Below are 26,817 nucleotides of genomic sequence, written 5' to 3' on the forward strand. Positions count from 1 at the left end.
ATATATTTGACATATCTATCTGTAGTATTTTATTTGATGATTGGTTATATGATCACCTTTCATATATAAAGTTTTACATCCATAGACTGAACCACTTTTGGAACAAAAATATTTACCAAAATATTCCAAAAGTTTCAAAACACAAAACTTGAATTTGTTGTGTACCTGACATCTATTTACACAGCATTTACATTATGTTAATTATTATAAGTAATTTAGAAATGATATAAAGTATAAAGGAAGATGTGCATAGGTTATTTGCAAATACTACACAGTTTTACATAAAGGACTTAAGTTTCTACAGATTTTGGTATTCAAGATTCAAACCACAAAATTTCATTTCTTTTGGGGGTCTTTAGCTTTGCTTAAGAGATGCACTTTTCAAATTCCATTTTCAAATTAGCATGTCTAATGTTTACTTATATGTATTTCTCTGACATAATAACAAACTATATTCTATCAGTTCTAGCAAGGTCCCCTTCATAAATGCCCAGGAGAAAGCAATCTCTTATTGCCATATGGTTCAGGTCTTCACATTTTAATCCATCATCCTCACACTGACAATAAATATAGTTGCAACATAAATATTAATAAAATGTATTGGAGACATTTCTTTCATCTATATCTCTTATATATTGTCATTTCATTGTTTATGAGACTAACGTCTGACTTTGCTCAGTGATAAAATTTCAGGACAAATGATTTTTCAATTTTTCAATGAAGGGTCACATTGGAAAGAGAATAATTATCACCAGCATTTATTTTTGAATATACAAAACAATTATAGAAAAAAGCATTTGTTTGTACTTTCATTTTCCTTCAAATAGCTTTGGTTTTTATTGGGGTGTTGGGAATGTTATGGCTATGAATTCACCAAAATTTCAAGCATATTAATTTTGAGGTTCAGTGATCTTCAGGATATGAAAAATGTTTACTGTGAGAGGATAAGGGAGATGCTTTTATTAACCTAATTGACAAAAACAGTGAAAGGACTTACAAATAAAATCACAGCACTATATAACTTGGATTGTTTTTTTAAAAATGAAAATGGAATAGCAATTATAATATTGTTATTAAATAAATCACAGTAACTAAAAGAAGTGTTCACTGTAGGCACACTCCCCAGTGGAGACAGGTGTCAGGATAAAGTTTTTTCACTCCATAACTTTCCCTCCTCTTCCTCCCCAGGTTCTCCTACAGATTCTTCATACTTTCACATGATGCTGGTCCCACAAGCAGAAGTGCATGCTGGGAAAAAATGATGCTGCTCTTTCCCTGAAATTCTGACTCTAATCTGAAACAATATGTCTTTTTCATAATACAGATTTAGTTAAACTCTTATAGTCCAAATAACTTATTATAAATAGTTAATATATAGATAATTATTTGGTCTCATTCTCACTTCAGATGAGAAAAAAATACAAATTTATTTATTCTTCAATAACTATTATTAGAGAAAGCAGATATGATATGGTCAGCTAAAGCTGTCTATAAGATTACTTTTGTTTATGTAGAGTTTTCTGAATTCCTTTAACCTAATATAAGAAAATATAAACCTTTGGGATTATCATCATCCCATACTTTAAAGAATTAATATGTTGTTATAGAAAGAAAGCTTCTTGTTTTCTTTTTCCTGTAAGCAGTCTTGGGAGAGATGTAATATTCTTCAGAGATTTTAGAAACTAAAGTTCAATCTTTTTCTTCTCATAATTTTTTCTTGTGGTGATGCTTCATGACAATGTTGAGGAGTGCTGGTCAGATGTTTTATAACTTCCCTCCATGAAGACTTGCTTGATTTTTTTGATGATTATACTGGGGTTATGTGTTATAGGGAGGAAGACTAGCAGAGGTAAAGTGTCGTTCTCATCGCGTCATATCAAGGGGGGATGCTACACCTAAGACATCACTGCGAGTTACCCTTTGTCCTTGTTCTCGAGGTAGGTAGTGTTTGTCAGATGTCTCAGCTATAAAATTGCTCTTCTCTTCCCTTCCCTTTTCCACATTGCACTCTTTGGGGGAAAAAAAGTCATTAAATGGGGGAAATAAGTTTCACTTCCCTTAAGGGTGGAGTATTTACATGAATAACATGAGATTTTTCTACATAGGAAATTCATCTATTCTCCCCCACCTATTTATTCAATCAGTTATTCTTGAGTCTGTATGGGCTTGTGAATATTTATTTTATACTTTGGGTTAAAACATTTATAACATTTTAAATTTTATAATAATTTTAATGAGTAACCCTCAGGTGAATCTGCACATAAATCCTTGATTATTTTCTTACTAACAAAATATTTTGGGTATAAAGGTAGCAAATTTGTTAAGGCTTTGGATACATTTTTCCATATTGCCTATCACAAATGTTATAAAAACCACTTATATCTAAATGTTGTCTCTTAACCATTCATAAAGGACATGGGAAATATCTTTTCATTCTATTACTATATCCCTTAACAGACATATCTCAGACCTTTTCACGTTTTAGGGACAACTGTATATGAAATATTCTGTCATCAAATGCACTGTATATTTTGCCTTTATCATCAGTAAGACCTCTATCTGTCTTAACTACTTCAGGAATGGCATTTATGCCTCATTATTCGGAAATGCACTTGATAAAAATGCTGCCCTCTGGGTGGAATTCACCTATTGCTCTACTTATTTGCTTTCCAGCTAAAGATAAGTGAGTTGGATAGAGAAGGTCATGGGCAATTTTATCAGTGGTACAGATTTAGCAGTGGTCAACTCAAGTACTGACTGTGTTACATCTAACTGCCATGGCAATACTCCGAATGAATGTGACTGCCTTTATTTTGCAAAGCAGGAAACCAGTTCCAAGATGTGAAGTTGCCCAAGATTACATATTTAGTTCAGTATTAATATTAATGTTGTATTAATGCTTTATACCTAACACCATGTTTAATCTTCCCATAACCCTGCAGAGTGTTATCCTCAATGTACAGACATCAAAACAGGCATTTAAAAATGTTGAGAAACTTGCCTGAGGTAAGCAAAGCTGAAAACTAGTAAGCTGGCTTTCCATTTTGCATCATTTTTCTTCAAATCCATGCTGCTTCATGTGGTGTAGATAATAGTTACAGATATATGTGGATTTTCATATATAATTTATGATTTTTTTTTATTTGGTTGCACTGTTGTGCAACTTTGTTTGGAGAAGGAGATATAGCAGGAAGCACAGAAGAGAATCATAAAATAGATGAGTAATCTAGAGTTTTATATAGAAATAAATTCTATACTCTATATCGATATGTCACTCATATTAATTTAATTCTAAATTCTTTCTTTCTTCCTAATCCTATTAAGCATTTGCCTCCATTTAACCTCACAGATGATGTAGTAGTCTGGATCATTTAAATGCTGGTTCAGACTACATTAAATTTAGAAAAGCTGATCCAAACCACATTATCTGTGAGGTTAAAACCTTACCCTTTACCTAGACTCATGGTGGCTCAGGCGGTAACGTATCCACTGCAATGCAAGAGACCAGGGTTTGATCCCTGGGTCAGGAAGATACCCTGGAGAAGGGCTAGGCTACCCACTCCAGTATTCTTGCCTGCAGAATCCTATGTAGAGAGGAGCCTGGTGGGCTACAGTCCATGGGGTTGCAGAGTCTGACATGACTGAGTGACTAACATTACTACCAGATTTATGCCAAAATATTTAGTAAAGTCTCTAGCATTGTCACATATAGGTTTACAATCCCTTTGTGCTCTTGCTAGAGAAGAGAGATTTATTTTTTTTTAATGAAAAATGCTATGGATTCAGACAGACGTATTTTTAACTGTAGCTTACCTCCTACTTTTTGTGTGCATTTGGTCAAAACGTGATCTTTTGAGCCTTAGTTTTTCTATGAAATGTCATGGCTTTAAAGAGAGTCATGCATGCTTAGTCGCTTCAGTCACGTCCAACTCTTTGAGACTTTATGGACTGTAGACCTCTAGGCTCCTCTGTCCATGGGATTCTTTAGGCAAGAATACTGGAATGGGTTGCCATGCCTTCCTCCAAGGAGATCTTCTTGACCCAGGGATTGAACCCACATCTCCTGTGTCTCCCACATTGTAGGTGGATTCTTTATCTTGTGAGCCACCTGGGAAACCCTTAAAGAGGGTAGAATAAAACCATTATTACTCTATACAGTATAATTAAAACTCTTAGAACAAAAATACAGAAACAAACAAACACAAAAAAGAATAAATTCAAATTTTCTAAACATATAAGGCAAATAATGAGTCTCATCAGCAAATTCCTGTAATAATTTCCTCAACAGAAGGAAGCTTGCAAAGAAATGAACATTTCTCACACTTCTAGTTGGATACCGATGGCAATAAAATTAAGAATCTCAGGAAATCTTGGTATAGTAATCATATGACTAGAGCAAGGATGTTCAGATCTGGGGGGAAAAAAAGGAAGAACAGAAAATATCTAATGCTGGACATTGCATGAGTAAGACAACAGTGATGGAACAACGGCATCCACATTTTCCAAGACCTTTCCCTGACTTTTTGAGGCTGCTATAGAAGTCAGGTGGGATTGATCACGATGTATTTGTAGAGTTCAGCCAGGAAGAGAACCTACTCTGTATTCCAGGGTTTACATTAATACTGAAGAAGCAATGCTGCCCTTGAATCTAAGTTTCAATCAAGTTGCTTTCATTAACTTTCAATCCAAACTGGCCAGTTTACCCATATTAATAAATTCACAGATTCAAATTTGCATTCTTACCCACCATCAAACACCCTTAGAATACATCCTGGTACATTTTCCTCAGGATTCTATATATATGAATTGGCAAAATATTTCTATATGTTTTTGTGTATGATAACTCTTCTCAGACTCTGTATTTATGCTCTAGGGAATCCACATGGATTTGAACCTAACACTGGTTTTGAAGCAAGGAGAGATGTGGATTTGGGTTTTGAGGAGATTCAACTTGCCTGTGCAAGACAACTGCCTCTGATAAGTGCATTACTAAGATCATTAGTCAAGGGGAAGCAAACCTACTCAGAAAAAGAGAAAGTGTTTTGGTTGTTGTTGTTTTATGTGTGTTTGTTTTTCTTTTGGCTTTGTTTTCTTTTGTTTCCCCCCCAACCCCCGGGATTTGAGAATTTGTAATCCCAATCCCAAGTCTTTAAATTCTTCTTATACTTTATAATCCGTAAGAGATCTGGGGAGGTTATGAATTTCATGTATATGGTAATTCAGCCACTTGTTGGAGAAGACTTTAGATTTGATTTCCTGAAATATTTGCCCTCTAGCAGTATAGCAGAACTGTCACAGAAAATGTCTATTTTCTATCCATGCCTAGAGCCGAGTGTTAAAGTTCCAACTTAGCACTTTTATTCCTTACGATCTTCAACATGTTCAGAAGCAGGCTGCCCACAAAACTGTACACTGTATTTCTACCACAATTGTCTGTTGCTAAAACTACATGTGCTAAATCGCTTCAGTCGTGGCTGATTCTGTGCGACCCTAAGGACTGCAGCCTGCCAGGCTCCTCTGTCCATAGAATTCTCCAGGCAAGAATACTGGAGAGGGTTGCTGTGCCCTCCTCCAGGGGATCTTCCTGACCCAGGGATCAAACGGGAATCTCTTATGTCTAACCTGTCTTGGCAAGTAGGTTCTTTACCACTAGCACCACCTAGGAAGTCCTAAAACTACATGGCATTGCCAAACCTCACATTCTATGTGCAATCACGTCCAAAAAACTTCACCTTATAGGTTAACAGCTGTCTGTGTGTGTACCAAGTCACTTCAGTTGTGTCCTACTCTGCAACTCCTTGGACTGTAGCCCCTTAGGTTCCTCTGTCCATGAAATTATCCAGGCAAGAATACTGGAGTGGGTTGTCATTTCCACCTCCAGGAATGAAACTTGCATCTCCTGCATTGACAGGCAGATTCTTTACCAACTGCACCACCTTGGAAGCTGATTATTTCTGAGTGAAATATTAATTTTAAAGTTGATGCATGTGATTGATAAGGACCAATCCTGTATTTTCACTGTTCCGGTCACAAGCTCCCACTCTGTGCCCACCCCGCCCTGCTCTGGGAGTGCCCTCACATGCTTCCCCAGCCTCTCCACACCACCTCATCACAGCTCTCCCTATTTGGCTACCGGTCCAGCTATCTTAGAATGTCAGGAGGGGGACAGTTTCCGTTCCTTCCCTGTCCAACTGCAAGGCTTTTAAATGGGCTCATAAATGATTCTTTAATTTATCACATCATGTCATATCACAGTGAAACCAAGTGGGACCCTGTGGGGCTCCTGGGCATAGAAGCCTTTTTGATCCCCTGTTTCCTGTAGGCCGGACTCCAGACTCCATGACTTTCCCTGAGGTCCAAAGGGCAGATTCCGACAGTTGCTTATTAAGGGAGGAGGAGTCAAGAAACCAAGGAGGCAAGATCAAAGGGACGAGAGTTCATCAGGATTAGGAAACCAACCACCTGAGCTGCACATGCCTTCATCTTGTTAGCAACCCCACTCTTGAACCATTTCTATAAAACTCCTCCCCAAACGTCCCTAGGTTGGGACACAGTTTTTAGAGGCCAGAGCCTACTGTGTCCCCCTTTGACTGATAAAGTAATAAAACCATCCTTTTCTACGTCACCCAAAACTCTATCTCTGAGATTTGATTTGGCACCAGGGTACAGAGAGGCTGAGCTTTCAGGTTCAGTGGGGGCAAAAAGTTCTTTCCCTTACAATGGATTTAAAACTCATGACTAAAGAGCAGGGATAAGCATAGAGAAGTTTCCCATCTCAATCTCACCCCCTCATCATCTACCTTCCACAGCCAGTGTGTGATGTTACTTATTCATATGACTACACGTTTATTTTTGTGCCATCACACTGGAAAAGTACTCTCTGAGAAGAAAGGAATTTTATCTCTCTTATTACTACATTTTTAAAATATATTTTTTAAATGAACAGATTATTATTTGCATTATTTGTTTAACACAACAAAGCCAAATTTTTTTTTAATATATTTCTCAAACAGTTTTCTTGACACTGGGCAAATTATTTCATTTCTCTCTGATGGACTCCTCTTATGTGAAATAGTAATATTAATATTGAAGTGAAGAGGCTCAGTTGTATCCGACTCTTTGCGAGCACATGGACTATACAGTCCATGGAATTCTCCATGCCAGAATACTGGAGTCGGTAGCCTTTCCCTTCTCCAGGGGATCTTCCCAACCCAGGGATCAAACCCAGGTCTCCCACATTTCAGGCAGATTCTTTACTAGCTGAGCCACAAGGGAAGCCCAACAATACTGGAGTGGGTAGACTATCCCTTCTCCAGTGGACCTTCCTGACCCAAGATTTGAACCAGAGTCTCCTGCATTGCAAGTGGATTCTTTACCAACTGTGCTATCAGGGAATTGGGTTGGCTACACAGTTTGTTTGGGTTTTTCCCTAAGATGTTATAGAAATACCCAAATGAATCTTTTGGTTAACCTGATACATGAAACTTAAGGGACACCACTGATAAGGAAGCACTGTGTATCGACATAAAGAAATATACCTACTGTTCTTTGCATCTTCATTTTCAACTGATTTCTTCAATGTAAACCTTGAAGCCTAAAGCTGGCATCTTGGGCTATATTATAATAATTCCAATATTGTCCAATTTTCTACTGACCCAATTATTTGCCTACATTTGTCAGTGGCCTTTTATTTCTAGGGTGTCATCTGCTCTATTTTGACCTCTTTAAAGGCTTCAGGTATGTGTAACTCAGCAGCTGAGAGGACTATGAACACAACTCATCTACAGTTTTGTATTTATTAAGTATTTACCAGACCTATCTTAACAAAATATAGCCAATGCAGGAGACATAAGAAATGCAGGTTCAATCCCTTGGTCAGGAAGATCCCCTGGAGGAGGAAATGGCAACCCACTCCAGTAATCTTGCTAGAGAATTCCATGGACAGAGGAGGCTGGTAGTCTGAGTCCACAGGGTTGCACCAAGTTGGACACGACTGAAGTCACTTAGCATGCATGCACACAGATAGATAGAAATTGGAGACATATATTTATGTCATCTTATATTTCATCAGTGCTGGGTGTCCAACACTAGTGATTTTTCTCACCCTCAGTCTATGTTTTCTGCTGAAAGATCCTCTTTTGGTAATTATGTTACATGTTTGGCTTTCTTAAAACTGATATAGATACACAGGTTGTTTTGCTTTGTGATCAAGATAATGTGTCTCTTTAATTCTTTATGAAGGCCTTTGCAGCTCTGGGACATCTTTAACTGTGCTGTAGATGAGATTGTTCCCTGATGGCTCAGTGGGTAAAGAATCTGCCTGCAATTCAGGAGACACAGCAAACACGGGTTTGATCCCTGGATTGGGAAGATACCCTGGAAAAGGAAATGGCAACCCACTACAGTACTCTTGCCTGGAAAATACCATAGACAGAGGAGCCTGGTGGGCTACAGTCCAATGGGTCGCAAAGAGTCAGACACGATTGAGCAACTGAGCATGCACGCATGCACCATCCATCCATTTCTACAAAGATTAAGTTGACAACTACTAAAGCCACTGACAGTACTAAAGTCACTGATAGACGGTGCACTCTGATAGAAATCAGGATACAAAACAGGATGGGGCACTCTATGCTTCGGAATAGCAGGCCCAGAAATAGTATTAATAACATACATATGTCAGGAAGAATTTTACTGAACCCAAATTCTTGCATTTTCCCATATTGAAGAGCACTAAAATCATTAACTTGAAAAGTGGCTAGCAGTAATATTTTCCCAAGAATGTGCTTGTCTGCATGTATTCTGTAGCCAGAAATCTTATACGAAATGACTTCTTCCCTTCTCTTCAGAGTAATTCTCTCTGAGCTCCTGAAAGGTTGCCTCCTGGGCTGTAGTCCTCAGTAAGACAGTGAATAAAACAAACTCACAATTCTTAGTTAGGTGTTTTTCTTTAAGTCAATGAGATTCATCAATACACTAATGGTTAGAGTTCTGGCAGTCCTTCATTGTCTCTTTCAAGATGTCACTAACTGATATCCTCACACACCTAAGTTACATATTTGGAAATTCTACCCAAATCCTAAAATCTAAAAGGATACATTACAACAGAATAAAATCTTTGTGACTTTGCTTCTTCCTGGGTAAGGAGATGTGATTTTTCGGGTCATAGCATGGTCCCAATTTGCTGAGAGCCTCTTGGCTAATCACAACTATCTCTGCAGCTCAGTTTCTCCATAGGAAGAAGGGAGATTCAATTAGATAACTACTGAACTTATTATTGAATTGGCTTGTATAATTCAACTCGGTATTCTGGAGACTCCTTCAGGGCATCAGATTCAACATGACAATTCAATAATAATTAAAATAAGAACAAGTAATAATGTGTCTGTTAGCTGGGCAAGGTAAGTGTTCAGTTCAGTTTAGTTCAGTCGCTCAGTCGTATCCAACTCGTTGTGACCCCATGAACCACAGCACACCAGGCCTCCCTGTCCATCACCAACTCCCGGAGTCCACCCAAACCCATGTCCATTGAGTCTATGATGCCATCCAACCATCTCACCCTCTGTCGTCCCCTTCTCCTCCTGCCCTCGTTCTTTCCCAGCATCAGGGTCTTTTCAAATGAGTCAGTGCTTTGCATCAGGTGGCCAAATATTGGAATTTCAGCTTCAACATCAGTCCTACCAATGAACACCCAGGACTGATTTCCTTTAGGATGGACTGGTTGGATCTCCTTGCAATCCAAGGGACTCTCATGTACAAACTACCACCACTGTCCTGGTACCAGAGGTGAGATACTTACACAGATGGATAGGAAGTTTGCACCATTCTCTTATTTTTCATTATGTTAAACAAATCAGTTCAGTTCAGTTCAGTTGCTCAGTTGTGTCCAACTCTTTGCGACCCCATGAATCGCAGCACACCAGACCTCCCTGCCCATCACCAACTCCCTGAGTCCACTCAAACTCATGCCCATCGAGTCGGTGATGCCATCCAGCCATCTCATCCTCTGTCGCCCCCTTCTCCTCCTGCCCCCAATCCCTCCCAGCATCAGGGTCTTTTCCAATGAGTCAACCCTTCCCATGAGGTGGCCAAAGTATTGGAGTTTCAGCTTCAGCATCAGTCCCTCCAATGAACACCCAGGACTGATCTCCTTTAGGATGGACTGGTTGGATCTCCCTGTAGTCCAAGGGACTCTCAAGAGTCTTCTCCAGCACCACAGTTCCAAAAGCATCAATTTTTCAGTGCTCAGCTTTCTTCACAGTCGAACTCTCACATGCATACATGACCACTGGAAAAACCATAGCCTTGACTAGACGGACCTTTGTTGACAAAGTAATGACAAAGACATTACTCTCTGCTTTTTAATATGCTATCTAGGTTGGTCATAACTTTCCTTCCAAGGAGTAAGTGTCTTTTAATTTCATGGCTGCAATCACCATCTGCAGTGATTTTGGAGCCCAAAAAATAAAGTCTGACACTGTTTCCACTGTTTCTCCATCTATTTCCCATGAAGTGATGGGACCAGATGCCATGATCTTAGTTTTCCGAATGTTGAGTTTTAAGCCAATTTTTTCACTCTCCTCTTTCACTTTCATCAAGAGGCTTTGTAGTTCCTCTTCACTTTCTGCCATAAGGGTGGTGTCATCTGCATATCTGAGGTTATTGATATTTCTCCTGGCAATCTTGATTCCAGCTTGTGCTTCTTCCAGCCCAGCGTTTCTCATGATGTACTCTGCATATAAGTTAAATAAGCAGGGTGACAATATACAGCCTTGACCTACTCCTTTTCCTATTTGGAACCATTCTATTGTTCCATGTCCAGTTCTAACTGTTGCTTCCTGACCTGCATATAGGTTTCTCAAGAGGCAGGTCAGGTGGTCTGGAATTCCCATCTCTTTCAGAATTTTCCAAAGTTTATTGTGATCCACACAGTCAAAGGCTTTGGCATAGTCAATAAAGCAGAAATAGATGTTTTTTTGGAACTCTCTTGCTTTTTTGATGATCCAGTGGATGTTGGCAATTTGATCTCTGGTTCCTCTGCCTTTTTTAAAACCATCTTGAACATCTGGAAGTTCACGGTTCACATATTGCTGAGGCCTTGCTTGGAGAATTTTGAGCATTACTTTACTAGCGTTTGAGATGAGTGCAATTGTCCAGTAGTTTGAGCATTCTTTGGGATTGCCTTTCTTTGGGATTGGAATGAAAACTGACCTTTTTCAGTCCTGTGGCCACTGCTAACTATTCCAAATTTGCTGGCATATTGACTGCAGCACTTTCACAGCATCATCTTTGTTAAACAATAGGTCTCTTCAAAAGCCTGGTTATTAAACTAGGGTTGTTGTATTGAACTCTCAATTCACTAGAACCACATGGTTATGTTTCAAGGGTATTTGATAATCTCTTTCTTCCAGTTACAAATAATGAAACCAAATAATAAAAGCTATTCACAATGATGATAATAATGCTGTTAAAACCAACAATGGCAATAATTTTCATTTTTATAGCTATCATTATGTGCCAAACTTTAAGTTCACCTCTATTTATTCATTTATGTAAACCTCACAAAAGCTAGCTACCCCATTTTGTAGACAAAGATATTGAAACCTTGGGATAATGAATTCCCAGTTGCACATCTGAACCACAGCTGAAACTGGGACACCCATCCCAGGACTGTCAGTGTCTAGAGTATGAGCTCTGGCCCTACCATGGTACCACTCCAGAGGAATTGGTGTCTCCAGAGTGTGGAGAGATTGACCAGGATATCAGGCTGATGGAGAGATAGGGAACTGATCATAAAGGGAATTTATATGTCATGATGAGCTGATCTCATTTCCTGGGGGTGGAGGACCACTGAAGAGTTTATGTGGGGCAATTTCCTGATAAATTCTGTTGGTACATTTGTTAAGAAGCACAGTGGGTATTGAGATGTTGTCACATCAAACTCCATACTTCATGACATTTTATTTTTCATGTTCAAGCAAAAGCAACACAGAAAGAGTAATGATTCTGACAGAAAGGTGGAAAGTGGCCTGAAGCAGGGAGATGACTAGATTCAGGGTTGGACCAAAGTGTGAACAAAAAGTCAATGGAGAGTAATTTGCTAGTCAAGTGGGAAAGGCCTTAGGGAGTATAAAAAAACAAAAGTAGATAGGAAATGGTGGCAAATAAAGAAGCTGCATAATGACTGAGTAATTAGCTGAAGGTCACAGAGTGTTGTGTTGATAAGCCAGTTCTCCAAAGGGGCTTGTTTCCAGGCTTTGTTGATTACCGTAATGTAAATAACCACCATGACTAAACTCAAGATAGAAACCGGACATCACTGAATGTGGAATTGGAAAGAGAAGCACATTGTGGGCTCTCAGGGGTGAGGCAGTGAGTGTTGAGTGCAGTGGGGTAGAATCCAGCTGAAGGGAAGGTCATGGAGGTGGATGCCAGGCTCTTCAGAGCCACAGTGCATGGCTTCATGCAGACCTCTGGAATTCAGATGGATTGCTGTGACATTTAGTAGACTAATTAATGAACAAGCTTGAGTTCTCATCCTTTTGAAACCTCAACTTCCTCATCTTCAATTTAGAGATAATATCTAATTCTGACATTGGCTTTTAAAATTACATTATATAACACCAGTAGCATGGCTCTGGGCTTGGAGGGCACAGCAACCCACTCCAGTATGCTTGCCTGGAGAATCCCATGGACAGAGGAGCCTGGGAAGCTATGTGTCCCTGGGTTCACAAAGAGTTGGACACGACCAAAGCAGCTTAGCAAGGAAGGGGCTTGGTACAGCAAGTCTTCAGTGAAGACATTGATATTATATTTATTAATCTTCATGAGTGGTAGAGGACAAATACCTTACAAGTAACAATTCCAGTACCTCCAACTACAGTGTATCCATGTCATTAAGAGTAAGTGGAGGTAAAGTGTTTTGATATTAATTCTGGTTAGACTACTTGCTAGTTTTTTTTTGGATGTGAGGATATGTACTAAACTCTCCCTGCTTCAAATTTCTCATTTACAAAACGGTAATAGTTTCCACCTCATCAAAACACTGTGAGGATGTAGAGAGTTAAGGTATAGAATGCACTTAAGATGATGCCTGGCACAGAGTTAGGACTTTGTAAGTTCTTACTATATTTATTTTTATTTGAAATCAAAGACAGATATTGATTATTCTTAATATAACCTTTTCAAGACTTCAGGGCTTCAACTTCTAACTCACCAATGGTATTCTAAACCTAACTACCACTTTCCCAGATGAGAAGTTGAGCTGAAGAATAAAACATGTTAAAGGCAGGAAAAAAATTATTCACATTTTAAAACAGGATATAAAAATGGAAATCTGAACAAGACAGCAAAGATGATAGATGTGAAATTCCTGAACCAAAGTACATTGTAAGAAGTAATTCCACATCTCTTGGACCTCAAAGACACATCAAGGACATAAGAAGAACCAGAGGGTGGAAAGAAATAAAAGAACTCTGAATCATGCATGACTGTCTTCGGAGGAGGCTGCTACAGATTGTGCATCTCTTCTCCTGTCCAAAAGGATGGGGTGGAGGCTTTGTCAGCACTATAACTTTCAGGACCCAGTGCAAAATGAAAATGCAGGAGTCTTACTCAAACAGCAAGGGAAAAAAAGGCTTTTATTTTTTCCCTTCTTCTTCTGTCTCTTTGATTCATCATAGAGATTTGTATCTTCTATTTAATGTTTCACTCCCTCGGGTATAGGAATATGGCTGTCAGAGTGAAGGCCTTCACCCAGGGCCCTGACTTGTCCCTTAACACTGCTCATGGAAACACGTGCTTGACCCTGACCTTCCAGGACTCGTGCTCAGGCCCCTGGAAGGGCCGGAGGACCCAAAACAGGGAGGTAGGGCGGTGGAGAGACCTTATGTAAGTGTAGTCTCCAACCCCGAGTTCTCATTGCAGAATCACAACTGACACATAGAGAGTTGACCCCCGTGCGTGGGGCCCCTCTGAGCTTGGTGCCCTGGCCATACGTCTGTGAAGGAGACGTGTGCAAGCTATCTCACTTCTACGCCTTCGTGCCTCAGTTCTCCCTTCTAAAGAATGAGTGTAATCAAAGCGAATGAACAATAATGTTATCACAATATCCCATTCAAGTAAGACCTTTTATAACCTCAATAGCCTACTTACCCTATTTTTGACAGCTTTTAAAGCTTTCTTACTAGGAGTTATCTCTCTGTATCATTATGATATTCATTCAGTTAAGAGGTTTAACATACCCATAAATTCTTCTCTTACTCTTTTTCTAAATCTGGAGAATGATAATCCTGAGGCTGTGTGTGTGTGTGTGTGTGTGTGTGTGTGTGTGTGTGTTTATGAGAGAGAGAAAGATCAGGATTAGTGAAGTATACTTTATGTATTTCTGGGTTGGGAAGATCCCCTGGTGGAGGAAATGGCAACCCACTCCAGTATTCTTGCCTGGAGAATTCTGGGAACAGAGGAGCCAGGTGAGCTGCAGTCCATGAGGCTGCAAAAAGTTGGACGTGACTGAGCACACATATACCTAAAATCACTCTTTCAGTGAACTTTGTCAAATACATACTTTTGGGTACCCACCACCAAAATGATGTAAAACCATTTTCATCATCTTTCGAGTTGTGGCCTGCTCCTTTGGGGTAACCACAAAGTATCACTGCACTCAGTGTTCATGTTCATCACTAGAAAGTTACTGATCAGATTTCTGGCCGTCTTGGTTCACCCCTAAAAAAAAAAAAAAAAAAAAAAAAAAAACTCGTACAAGTGAATAACACAGGGCGTGATTTTTTTGTGTCTGGCTTCTTGCACTTAATGCAATGCTTTTTTGATGTGTTGTTGCAAATATGTGTCCCTGGTTTGTTCTATAATACTGAGCACTATTCCCTTGGATACATGGACTCTGACTTGGTTTTGTGACAATGGGAGCACAGGACTCGCTATTATCTGACATTGTGAGTAAAGTCTGTGGCATCTACTGATATTTCTATCCAAGGGTAGAGTGAGATGACCCCTAATAAAAGCATAGGAACCAAAAAAAAAAAAAAAGACATTTGTTTTATCCTATTCTATTCCATCCTAAAGGAGATCAGTCCTGGGTGTTCACTGGAAGAACTGATGCTGAAGCTGAAATTCCAGTACTTTGGCCACCTGATGCGAAGAGTTGACTCATTGGAAAAGACCCTGATGCTGGGAGGGATTGGGGGCAGGAGGAGAAGGGGACGACAGAAGATGAGATGGTTGGATGGCATCACCGACTCAATGGACATGTGTTTGAGTAAACTCCGGGAGTTGGTGATGGACAGGGAGGCCTGGAGTGCTGCGATTCATGGGGTCACCAAGAGTCGGACACGACTGAGCAACTGAACTGAACTGAACTGATGAGGTGTACATTCATCCTGATGTTTACATATGTTCGGTAGCTCAGTCATGTCTGACTCTTTGCAGCCCACCAGGCTCCTCTGCCTGTGGACTTTTCCAGGCAAGAATCCTCGAGTAGGGAACCATTTCCTCCTCCAGAGGATCTTTCCAACCCAGGAATCGAACCTGCGTCTCTTGTGGCTCCTGAATTGGCAGATGGATTCTTTACCACTAATGCCATCTGGGAAGACTTAATGTTTACGTAGCATTGCTTTATTTTCCTGTGCACAGTTAAGAATTAAAGTAACAATAATAAGAATATGTTTATTGAAGGTACATTTCATGCTAGGCACTATGCAGAGTATTTTTCCTATTTTATAAAGTTTTATCTTGATAAGAATATTCATCACAGACTTATTTAATATATGCTGATTTTGCAGATGGGAAAATTTGGACTTGGGAGATTAAAATCACTTAGGTAGGATGGCCTCAATTTAAATCAGACTTTAAACCAGAAAAACACTCTTGTTTTTCCCATAGTGTCCATTTGTTTCATACAGCAAAATGGTAAGACACACTCTGGGCAACAGGAGAAAGTGTTAACGGAGGGAGACACATGTAGTGGCCATGTATATATGTATGTGTGTGTGAACGAGTCTGTGATCAAATATATGATTATAAATCATATATATATACTTTTTATTCAATATATTATATCTTACATCTCAAAATATTTTTTTTAAGAATTAGGATACAAATACTTAGTATATTCATACTTAGACGTGTAGAAAAATCTTATTAATTAATTTTTACTGAGGTATAGTTGATTTACAATGTTGTGTTAGTTTCTGATGTACAGCAAAGTAATTCAGTTATACATACATATGCATTACATATATATTCTTTAGATATAATATATATATAATTTTTCAGATTTTTCCCATTATAGATTATTACAATATATTGAATATAATTCTCTGTGCTATACAGTAGGACATTGTTGTTTATCTCTTTTATATAAAGTGGTGTATATATATTAATCCCAAACTCCTACTTTGTCCTTCCGCGTCCCTTTTGGTAACCACAAGTTTGTTTTATAAGTATGTGAGTCTGTTTCTGTTTTTCAAAGAAGCTCATTTGTATCATGTTTTATCATAGAAAACCATTTTTAATTTTCAAAGCATCTATAAAATATCAAGATTAGTCTGTCTCACACCCTCCCCATCACTGCCTATTCACGATTAATTCCAAAATTGACAGCTTGATTTGAAAGCTACTGTAAGCAATCACGTGCTTAAGCTCTTATGGCCTGAACATTAGTTGGTGTGATATCTTTATTTCTATCTGATAAAATGCTAAAATCTTCAGCTTGAGAAGGGATTTCTGTGTACTTCTAACTTGTCCTCACATACAGCACCATTACTCCTCAATGGAGTCCAGTCTCATTTGTAAGAGAATTTAAAATCCTCTTGAAATGGTTATTGCTGGTATGTGGTCTGTGACAATTGGTCATGTTTTATTTTTATTAGATTACTTCAACTCAATACTTCCTACCAAATATTTCTGAGGCCTATAAAGCATCCAGATGGAAGGGAACATGTTCTTTTATTAAACACATATTTTTGTGAATCCTTTTGCTACTGTTCTGGGGGGAAAAGTCATAAACTATAAACAATATGCTCTATGGAATTTATACTGCCCTGACTATATTAGTTTACCTGCCACCAGGAATTGTGCACATTTAAAAATAAAAATAAAATAAAATGAATCTACTGACAGCAAGGTTCCCTATTTTTCTTCTTCATAAGACCTGTTAGAATAGTTTAGAATTCTGCTGCAATTTGGTCATTTTTATTCCTTCATCCCAAGCACTCCCAGAGGCTGAAATTTCCTTGTTCGCGAAGTTTAATTCTTCAGCCTTTCATGTTTGTCATGTCAAACATTTTCCAAACTGCAGATTTTTTAAATGCATTTTGCTTCCAATAGCATTAAATCATTTATCACTTAAAATGTTGGCAAGATTTGGCAAAGGTTTCTCTCAGAGAAACAGACCAGGAAAGTTCAAGGGACTAAAAAGCTACATTGGAATACGTTTTCTGTCTTTGTGGAAAATAAACTTTCACCCAACAGGGTACCGAGACCTTGAACATAGAGTCACTTGACTTGGAGGCCCATGGTCATATGCTGGGCCATGCTGTTCTACGCAAAGCCTACATGCCCTGCCCTTTGGTCAGCTGTCTGTCTCTAATTCAAGGCTCCTCAGCAAGGCTTCCCTCATGGCTCATATGGTAAAGAACTTGCCTGCAATGGAGGAGACCTGGGTTCGATCCCAGAGTCAGAAAGATCTCTTGGATAAGAGAATGACTACCCACTCCAGTATTCTTGCCTGGAGAGTTCCATGGACAGAGGAACCTGGCGAGCTACACAGTCCATGGGGTCACAAAGAGTCCCACATGACTGACCTACTAACACCTTCACTTTCTGGGCTTAGATAACCTGGCTCCATTAGACGTCTTGTTCTCTATCTTTACTACCAGGACAATAGGAGTACCCATCATGCAGAGGTTAAATGAGTTAAATACATATCAGTCCTTACAACAGTGCCTGGCATGTATCAATCATTCAATAAATGATAATTATTGCTATTACTGTTGCAATTATTTTTCTTACAGAGCCAAGAGAAGTACTAGTATATATACATTTGGATATTGTTTCTTCACTGTATTGACTAAATAAGACTTATCCTATTTTTTTTTACTATAAACATATTTAAAGTTTGTTCCTTTTATAATCTTATACATCTCAAATTGTATTATAGCTCTGATTTGAACAGTTACCTTCATATTAAACATTAAACATCTTTTGCAAACAAATATGTGCCTTTGTACAATATTCTTAATCATAAAACATTCATTTTGTCAAAAATGACATTAAGCTTTAATATTTTTAGTAGTTGATACTTAATATATGTGCATCTTACCTAATGATAAGATTATTTTAGTGAAATATTTATGACACTTTTCACTTGTTTTGTGTGAACCTCATTAGAGACCTGAAAGTCAAACTTGTCATCTATTTCTACAAGGCTTGTGTAGACATAGCAATGCATATTAGGTTACACTGATTCTGAATTCTTTTTATTCAAATATCACAAATTCAGCTCTAAGTACCACCATTTATACACCTATGGAGAGGTTTCCTAGATTCACCTGGCAAAAGTAATCAAATGATCTTCTGTATTCTTGTAACATGTTGTGTTTATAATGATTCTAGCTGTAGTGTGATAGATTATGTTCTATTTTGTTGGTCCTAAAATGTCATTGATTGATTGATTGACTAATTGATTTTCACATTTTCATGTCTCTGAACTTGGAGTATGCCTTTTAATCAATGTCATCTTACAGCTGCTGTCAATTAGATAGCGGTCATGATGTCTGTGTTATGGCCTGCGTACTCACAAAAATAAAAAAACACACCATCAGAATTTAGAAGAAACTTCCAGAAACAAAATGTGGAAATATTTTTAACCCCTACCATTAAATTAACTGTAGAGAGGGCAGGAGGGAGGTAACAATCAGAAGTTTTGGACAACATTCAAAAAGCAGGGGTAAATGTTATAAATCTAGCTGAGTGGCCTTTAATTCTTTCTGCATTATTTTAAGAAGTCCAGCAACAGCTATCAATACCTATGTTGAGCAGAGAAGGTGACATTGCTTGAATAAATACAGGATAGACCTCTCTGAGTTGAAACGGGATTCAAAAGAATCAAACTTCACATGTGAAGAAATGTAAAGACTCTCTTGCCTTAACGGTCTGGGAGTGAGCAACAAGAATAAAGACAGAACATGAAATCTGGTGCAATGGGTCAGGGGACCTGTGGCCTCTATTGGATTGAGGTGCAGAGTCCCCTCTGAGTCCAGCTTTTATTCCTAAGTGTAGACTACAAGACTTTCTCAGATCTTATTTTTCTCAAGACACATGCTTTGTTAATCACGTACTCCTAAATGTCATGGACTACACTGACATAATCCAGATCTCCTTGTGTTTACCCTGGGTCGTTCCCTTCTGGGCTAGTCTTGGGAACAATTAGCAAGTGCATAGGCAACATTCATGCCTGATGCCAACTCGGTGTTCCAAGGTCCATGCTTTCATGATCCCAGTCATGCTCCCTTCTGGGTCCGGCCTTGGGGTTTGTAACAAGGAGATTATTCTTAAGAAAAACATGAAAGATAATCATTAACATAATTTCTTAATATTTGCTGTTTTCCCAGGTGCTATTTCTGTGAAATTTCTCAAGGCTGTGAAAGTACATTATTAGGAATTTCCACTACAAATAGCAACCAATTTAATTTGAATAAGTCTTAGAAAGCTCTTTCAAAAAGAAGACGGTAAGAAATCTACATAACTGCAATGTGTCATGGTTGCATTGGCATTATTTTATATGTCTCAGTAGCACAAAACATAATGGCACATGTTATGATTAATAATGCCTTAGCATCACTGAAGTAAGATAGTCACTTGTGTACTCCATAAGAAGGTGAGATCCTCCAGATCAAGCATCATGTGTTACTCAGCCTTTTTATCCTTCTTGCCAAGTACATCACTTGGCACGGGGGATAGGTACTAAATACATATATGAATAAATAGATGAAAGATTTGTTCTTGTGTATACAGCTTGTCCTCCTCAGTGGAGGCATCGATTCCTCAATTGATTCTTTGTTTTTTCCTTTTTTATTTTTTGTAATTGAATTGTAGTTGATTTACAACATTCTGTTAGTTTCCAGTGTATAGCACAGATATATATACACACACACATATATATATGTATGGATAGATAGATAATTTTTCAGAATCATTTCCATTATTACAAAATATTGAGTACTGTTTCCTGTGCTTTACAGTAGAATAGGAACTTATTGGGTTCCTAGATTGTCAGGTGATTAAATTATATGAAAAAAGTACAGTTCCTGCCCTCAGAGCTCATGGACTAGTGGATAGTCACAGGCACAGATCGACAAGCCTGTACTAGAAAAGCAGCGTGCTCGAGATTCACTGGCAACATACAACACAGTGAAATAAAGTCAGCAGTGTATGTTAGAGAAATTGTCCTAGAAGAGGAGCGTAAGCTGAGACTTGACCGGAGATAATGAATTTTCAAGATGACTGAAGTAGGGTGGCTTTTTTAGGTCCATAAAGCAATTAACACAGCAAAGGGAACAGGGGACTGACAGGAAGAAAGTACCTGTGTGCAGGAAGTTTGAAGTAGTGAACATGTAGCAGGAGAAAAACCAGGAGCTAGTTTGTGGAGACTTTCATGTCCTGATAAATCTGATAATGTTACAATTCATGAAAGTAGTCCACAAATGATATTAAAGCAAAATCTTGCACAAAAGTGACTCACTATTAATCATGGAAAGATGCTGTGGGCCAGTGAATGATCTGAGGGGTCAGTGTGGACAAAGAAGTCAGAGAGACATCCTTCTGAGGAGGTGATGGAACAGATGAGAAGGGCAGGAGAACAAACTACTGACTGTATATCTAAGAGACAATAATGCATTGTGCATTTCCCCAGAGACCACTCCAATTGGTTTACCCACTCGTTATTTTCAGTAATATCCTCGCTCATCTCCAAGATATATGGGAGTTTGACCCTAGAGAGAACAGGTAATTTATTTTTGAATTTGAATAGAAAGTTTAAAAAGGGGGTTAGTGATGCTGACATTTGCATGCCGACAGATGTGTCAGCAAATAGAGAAGTTCATTAATGGAAACTGACCCTTGACAGTGTCATATTGACAATGCCAGAGAAAATCACCACCGCGTGGACCAGGAGTCAGGCAATCAAACTAGGTTAGTTAGATCCCAGCAGAAGTCAAAGATCCTTCTACATCTATTTTGATTCATTCTGTCTAGGTTATTTCCTCTGGTCTTCATAATAGATTCTGTTATTTACATATTGATCTCCCCGTTAGAAAATGTGCCCTTTGAACCATGCTTCAGCTGTTAATCACGTGTGTATTTCTCCTCAATGTCCTCCAAATAGATGGTGTTTAGATAATAACTCTGGAAATTATTCAGATTTGTTCATATTTCCTTGTAATCCTACCATTTTATTTTACTTTAAACATTTATTTTACTTAAGAATAATTGATTTACAATGTTGTGCTAATTTCTGCTATTTAGGAAAAGGGTTCAGATATATTTCAATGTATATTCTTGTAGTGTGGTGTAGTGTTACTTACTCAGTCATGTCCAACTCTTTGTGACCCCATCAACTGTAGCCCACCAAGCTCTTCTGTTCTTGGGATTCTTCAGGCAAGAATACTGGAGTGGAATGGCATTCCCTTCACCAGAGGATCTTCTCAACTCAGGGATCAAACTCAGTCTTCTGCATTACAGGCAGATTCTTTACTGTCTGAGCTACAGGGAAGATCCACAGGGAAGATATATTCTTAGATAATATATATTCTTTTTCACAGTTTTAACTTTCTAAATTTGCTAAATATAAAATTCCACATCTGATATGTGATTATTGTACCTGGTATGTTTATTTTATCTGGACCTAGTTCTAAAGACATTTTCAGGCTACTTTAAGTTTTTCATGATTTTGGTATAATTTCAAGTATATGAAATTTCAAGTATATAATTTCATGATTTTAATGGCTTTTGGTGAGGCACATATGTTTACAGTGTTCTATCCATTTTCTTGGGTGCCAAGCAAAGGATGCTTGCCAATCAATAGTCTTTGTTTCCTTTTACCTTTTTCTGATCACACAGGGAGTCTACATTTTCCAGCTTCTCTAAGAGTTAGGCGTTTTGCCAACAAAGGAATATAGGCCCACACAACTTCCAGACTTGATCCATAAATGGCTCCCTTCTGCCCATTGACGCAAGGAGCAGAGTGACCTTAGAAGCCAGGTGCTGAAGAAGTGGCAATTTGGGCTTGGGGCTAATGTTAAATTTGGATCCTGGAAAATTTATGTAATACTCAAATTGCAAAATTTTGTGAATAATATATCCTAAATACAAAGAAAAAAAAGTCTAAAAACTAAAAAAAATATATGTTGTTAGCACATTCAACTTTTAACTGGTAAATCATTTGGATACAGAAGTCTCTAGTGAAAAAGCATGTACTTGCTGGGTCAGTATGTCTTAGAATGGGCTGTATGGAGTCATTCTTTTTGAACTTTTTTTTTTTTTTTTTTTTTTTTGAAATTTCTTAGTTTTTTTGTTGTTGTTGTTCTTTTTAAAAATTATTTATTTTAATTAGAGGATAATTACTTGACAGTATCATGATGATTTTTGCCACACATCAACATGAATCAGCCACAGGTATACATGTGTCCCCTCATCCTGAAGCCCCCTCCCATATCCTTACCCACCCTATCCCTCTGTGCTGTCCCAGAGCACTGGCTTCGGGTGCCCTGCTTTATGCATCAAACCTGCACTGGTGATCTGTTTTACATATGGTAATGTACATGTTTCAAAGATATTCTCATAAATCATCCCACCCTTGCCTTCTCCCATGAAGTTAAAAGTCTATTCTTTACATCTGAGTCTCCTTTGAAGACCTGCATGTAGGATGTTAATCATAAAGCAGATGATAATAAAATACTGATTTGCCTATAGTTTAAAATTCAGTGAAGTAAGAAATCATACAATTCCCTGATAATTTTGCAAATGCAATGCAAATTTTTTGTGAAATTATATGTGTATTCTGTTATGAAACCAAATTATATTGTAGACCTGTGGGCAAATAATTATGTCCCTTGTTATGGAGAAGAATATCTTATCATGAAATTGATTTCTCTTCCAGGTATTTTCAGAGTAATTTTCAGGTAATGAAAATACTGCAATAATATACAAAAGTGAAAATTATCCTCAAATAATGCCCTCCCAGAAAAAGCAATTCAAGGTCTTTCCTAAGTCAAGTGCATGGCCAGAGGTTATCCTTCACAAATAATGGACAGGAACTAGTTAGCTTTTTCCAAAGTAAATATTTTTCTGAGCCGACACAGTAGACAGGCATGCTTTATGCTTGAGGCATGGGTAGAATAGGTTTAAAATCAAGCTGATGGATTGTTACATTGAGACACTGCAGATGGCCACAGGATATGAATGTGAAACTTTAAGATAAGGGGAAAAAAATCAGAGAATGCTTAAAATTCAATTATCATGAACTCAGAATCTCAGTGTTCACTCCTTTTCTAAAATGGCATAATATGATTTTTAACATCACCAAATTTGCCTGCGACTCAGATTTGCATGTGGGAAAACCCAGAAAGAGTGTGAGACCATCAATAATTCAAACTGTGCTTTTTACTGGGTAGAAATTTTCATTTTCTTGCAGTCCCTAAACACACATTGAGAGAAGAGACTGTATTCTAGTTTTGCTCCTTGGAGCCTGGAGGTGTTCTCAAAAAGACTTTTAGATTAAAATTCTCCAGTTACACTGGTCAAAAGGCAAAATTCTCCTCGCTAACCTAACCCTCTGTAACATTCCTTTAAAATAAAATTGAAATGAATATGTTTCCCTTTCTCTTCCATTACCAGTTATAAAGACGGTGCAATCAAAACAAAAGGCATTTAGGTGAGTGGGCACAGAAAAGCTCAGATTCTGCTTTTGCACATGCACAGCCTTCACAGTCCTAGCAACTCACATCTTATTACAAGTAAGTAATGGGCAGGGAGCAGGCATCCCTCTTTAGAGTAATAGACGACAATGTGAACTCAGAACTGTAACATTTGATTTCCACCATTGCTTCTTACTGAACAATACTTCTAAGAAAGTTTCTTAACTTCTTTGGGCTTCTTTCCTCATAGTGAAAATTTGCATCACAACAACCACCACATAGAATTCTGGTGGCTTTTGATATTGGGCTGAGCCCAATGGCTAGCAATGTAGTTTATACAATTATTCCTTTAGATTTTCATTCTTCATTCTAACAATTCATATCAAACAATCATCTCCTTTAAAAAATTTCCCTAATCATTAATAACAATAATTGTTGTTGTTTAGTCATTAAGTCATGTTTGGCTCTGCAACACCAGGCTTTTTTGCCCATGGGGTTCTCTAGGCAAGAGTACGGGAGTGGGCTATGATTTCCTTCTCCAGGGGATCTTCCCCACCCAGGGATCCAACCTGAATCTCTTGCATTACAAGTGGATTCTTTACCGCTGAGCTATCTGGGAAGCCCAATGTAGATAATAATAATAGTTATTATTCTTTGAGCACTTATTCTGTGACTGTTCTAAGGGTTTTGTGTGGATCATCGCAGTCTATGTAGAAGGTTCTGTCAGCACCCTCATTTTACAGATCGCAAAGCTGAGACTCAGGAAACATAGGTAACATCTTTAAGCTTCCACCCTGGTACTTGGGAGAGCAGGGGCTCAAACCCAGCTGTCTGAGAGGAAGTCCTCAATCTCCATAATTCAATGTTCTGCCCACACTGTGTGGTGCTCATTCCATTCCCTTTCACAGTATTTTCTGAACTGTACTTTATGTGTCTCCCTGTCTGAGATCCTAGAAGTAATGGATCATTCCCATAACCAACTACATAGAAGGCACACAACACATTTCTTTTTTTTAAATGTTTTTATTTTTTATTTATTTTTTTAACACATTTCTTAAGGAAAGATAAACAGTGCATGCATGTGTAAGCTTAGTATGGAATATAATTTGATAAGAAAGAGCTGAAAAGCAAAGCTCAATAGTATCTCATGGTTGAGAGAATGAACATGGTACACAATGCAAGGAATGATAGACAACATCTCCCAGAAAGTAACTGCAGACAATGCTTTTAGAGCAATCAGTTTCTTTTGTTTCTATACCCTCCTGGTAAGATTAAAGTCTTATAATGGCAAGATTCTTTCTTATTGAATTAATTATTTTAGCCCTCATGTCTAACAGAGTACCTGATAAAAAGTAATGATTTGGAGAATGTTTATTACATTGCCCACAGATTTAAAGAATTTTCTTTATTCCAAAAGTGGGAGCTGTTTATTATTCCCTCCTTCCTAAGAAGTCAAATATGTATAGATCTTGAGAAGCTGATATTAAAATTCATAAGGAATCATGAATGTGTGAGACTAGTCAAGGTAATCTCAAGAAAGAAGAATAGGAAAATGGATTTTTCTTTCTACATATTGTATATTAAAACACAATTAATTAATGAATGTGATCTGTTACAGATGTGACCAACATGTCAATGAAATAAAAGATTAGAGAACTGAACTTATGCATAGTAAGACCCATATGTAAGATATATGCAACAGTAATATAATATGCATGAAATAGTCATACTTCAACCAAGTAGTGAAGGATAAATTACTGAATAAATGGTTTTGAGTTAGCTGAATATCCACTGTGGGGGTGCATCGGGGGGAATCAAATCAAGCTCTTCTAAGTAATAAATTCTAGGTAGATGAAAAAAGGAATTTGCCAAAAATCAAACAAACAAACAAAAATAAACTGGTAAATGAAAATCTAGAAAGGTGTTAGAATAAAGATAATGTGTTCATCTTAAGAGTTATCAATTATCAAAAATGCCTAAATTTCATGCATTCTAGTATTTGTGTATGTCTCGAAGCTATACATGAAACTATACTCAAAACTGAGAGGATCTCCCTAACTCATTATTAATTATGGTATTCTCCAAGTGAGGGAATCAGTCCTGAATATTCACTGAGAGGACTGATGCTAAAGCTGAAACTCCAATACTTTGGCCACCTGATGTGAAGAACTGACTCATTGGAAAAGACCCTGACGCTGGGAAAGATTGAAGGCAGAAGGAGAAGGGGACAGTTGAGGATGAGATGGTTGGATGGCATCACTGATTCAACGGACATGATTTTGAGTAATCTCTGTTAGTTGGTGATGGACAGGGAAGCCTGGCGTGCTGCAGTCCATGGGGTCGCAAAGAGTCAGACACGGCTGAGCAACTGAACTGAATTGACTGACTGAGTGAGTGAGGAGAATTGAAAAAAACCTACCATTCCTTGCCTTGGAACTTCTATTTTTATTGTAGTTTACTCAAATTTATATTTGGATATGGATTTTGTCCCTCTGTCTAGACATGACAGAAGTAGATCTGTCATCTTTAGGTGCCTAATGTCAGGGACTACTTGTTCTTATCATCATGAATCTTCCTGCCAGGGATTGGAGCCTGCAGAAGAGTGATTAAAAGTTTTCAAAAGTTCCATGTGTCTTGAAATAGTCTGTTTTTCTTTGGTGTTTTGAATGTTGTCACCTTGTCCTTTCTTTTTATTTTCCATCTATGAGACTAACGAGTTAAAAGGGACTGGACTCTATTCAAAAAGCTAAGTGAATTCAAAGTAACCACAAAGTGAAGTCTGCTGATTAAGCAGCCTTAAGAGTCTGGAGCTCATCGTTCAGGAGGCAAGAGTGTGTACAGTTATCTCTTTTTATGCTCATGAATCTATGGGATTTGTGAAGCCAAG

This window comes from Cervus canadensis, chromosome 5, assembly GCF_019320065.1.
Source record: "Cervus canadensis isolate Bull #8, Minnesota chromosome 5, ASM1932006v1, whole genome shotgun sequence".
Taxonomy (NCBI): domain Eukaryota; kingdom Metazoa; phylum Chordata; class Mammalia; order Artiodactyla; family Cervidae; genus Cervus; species Cervus canadensis.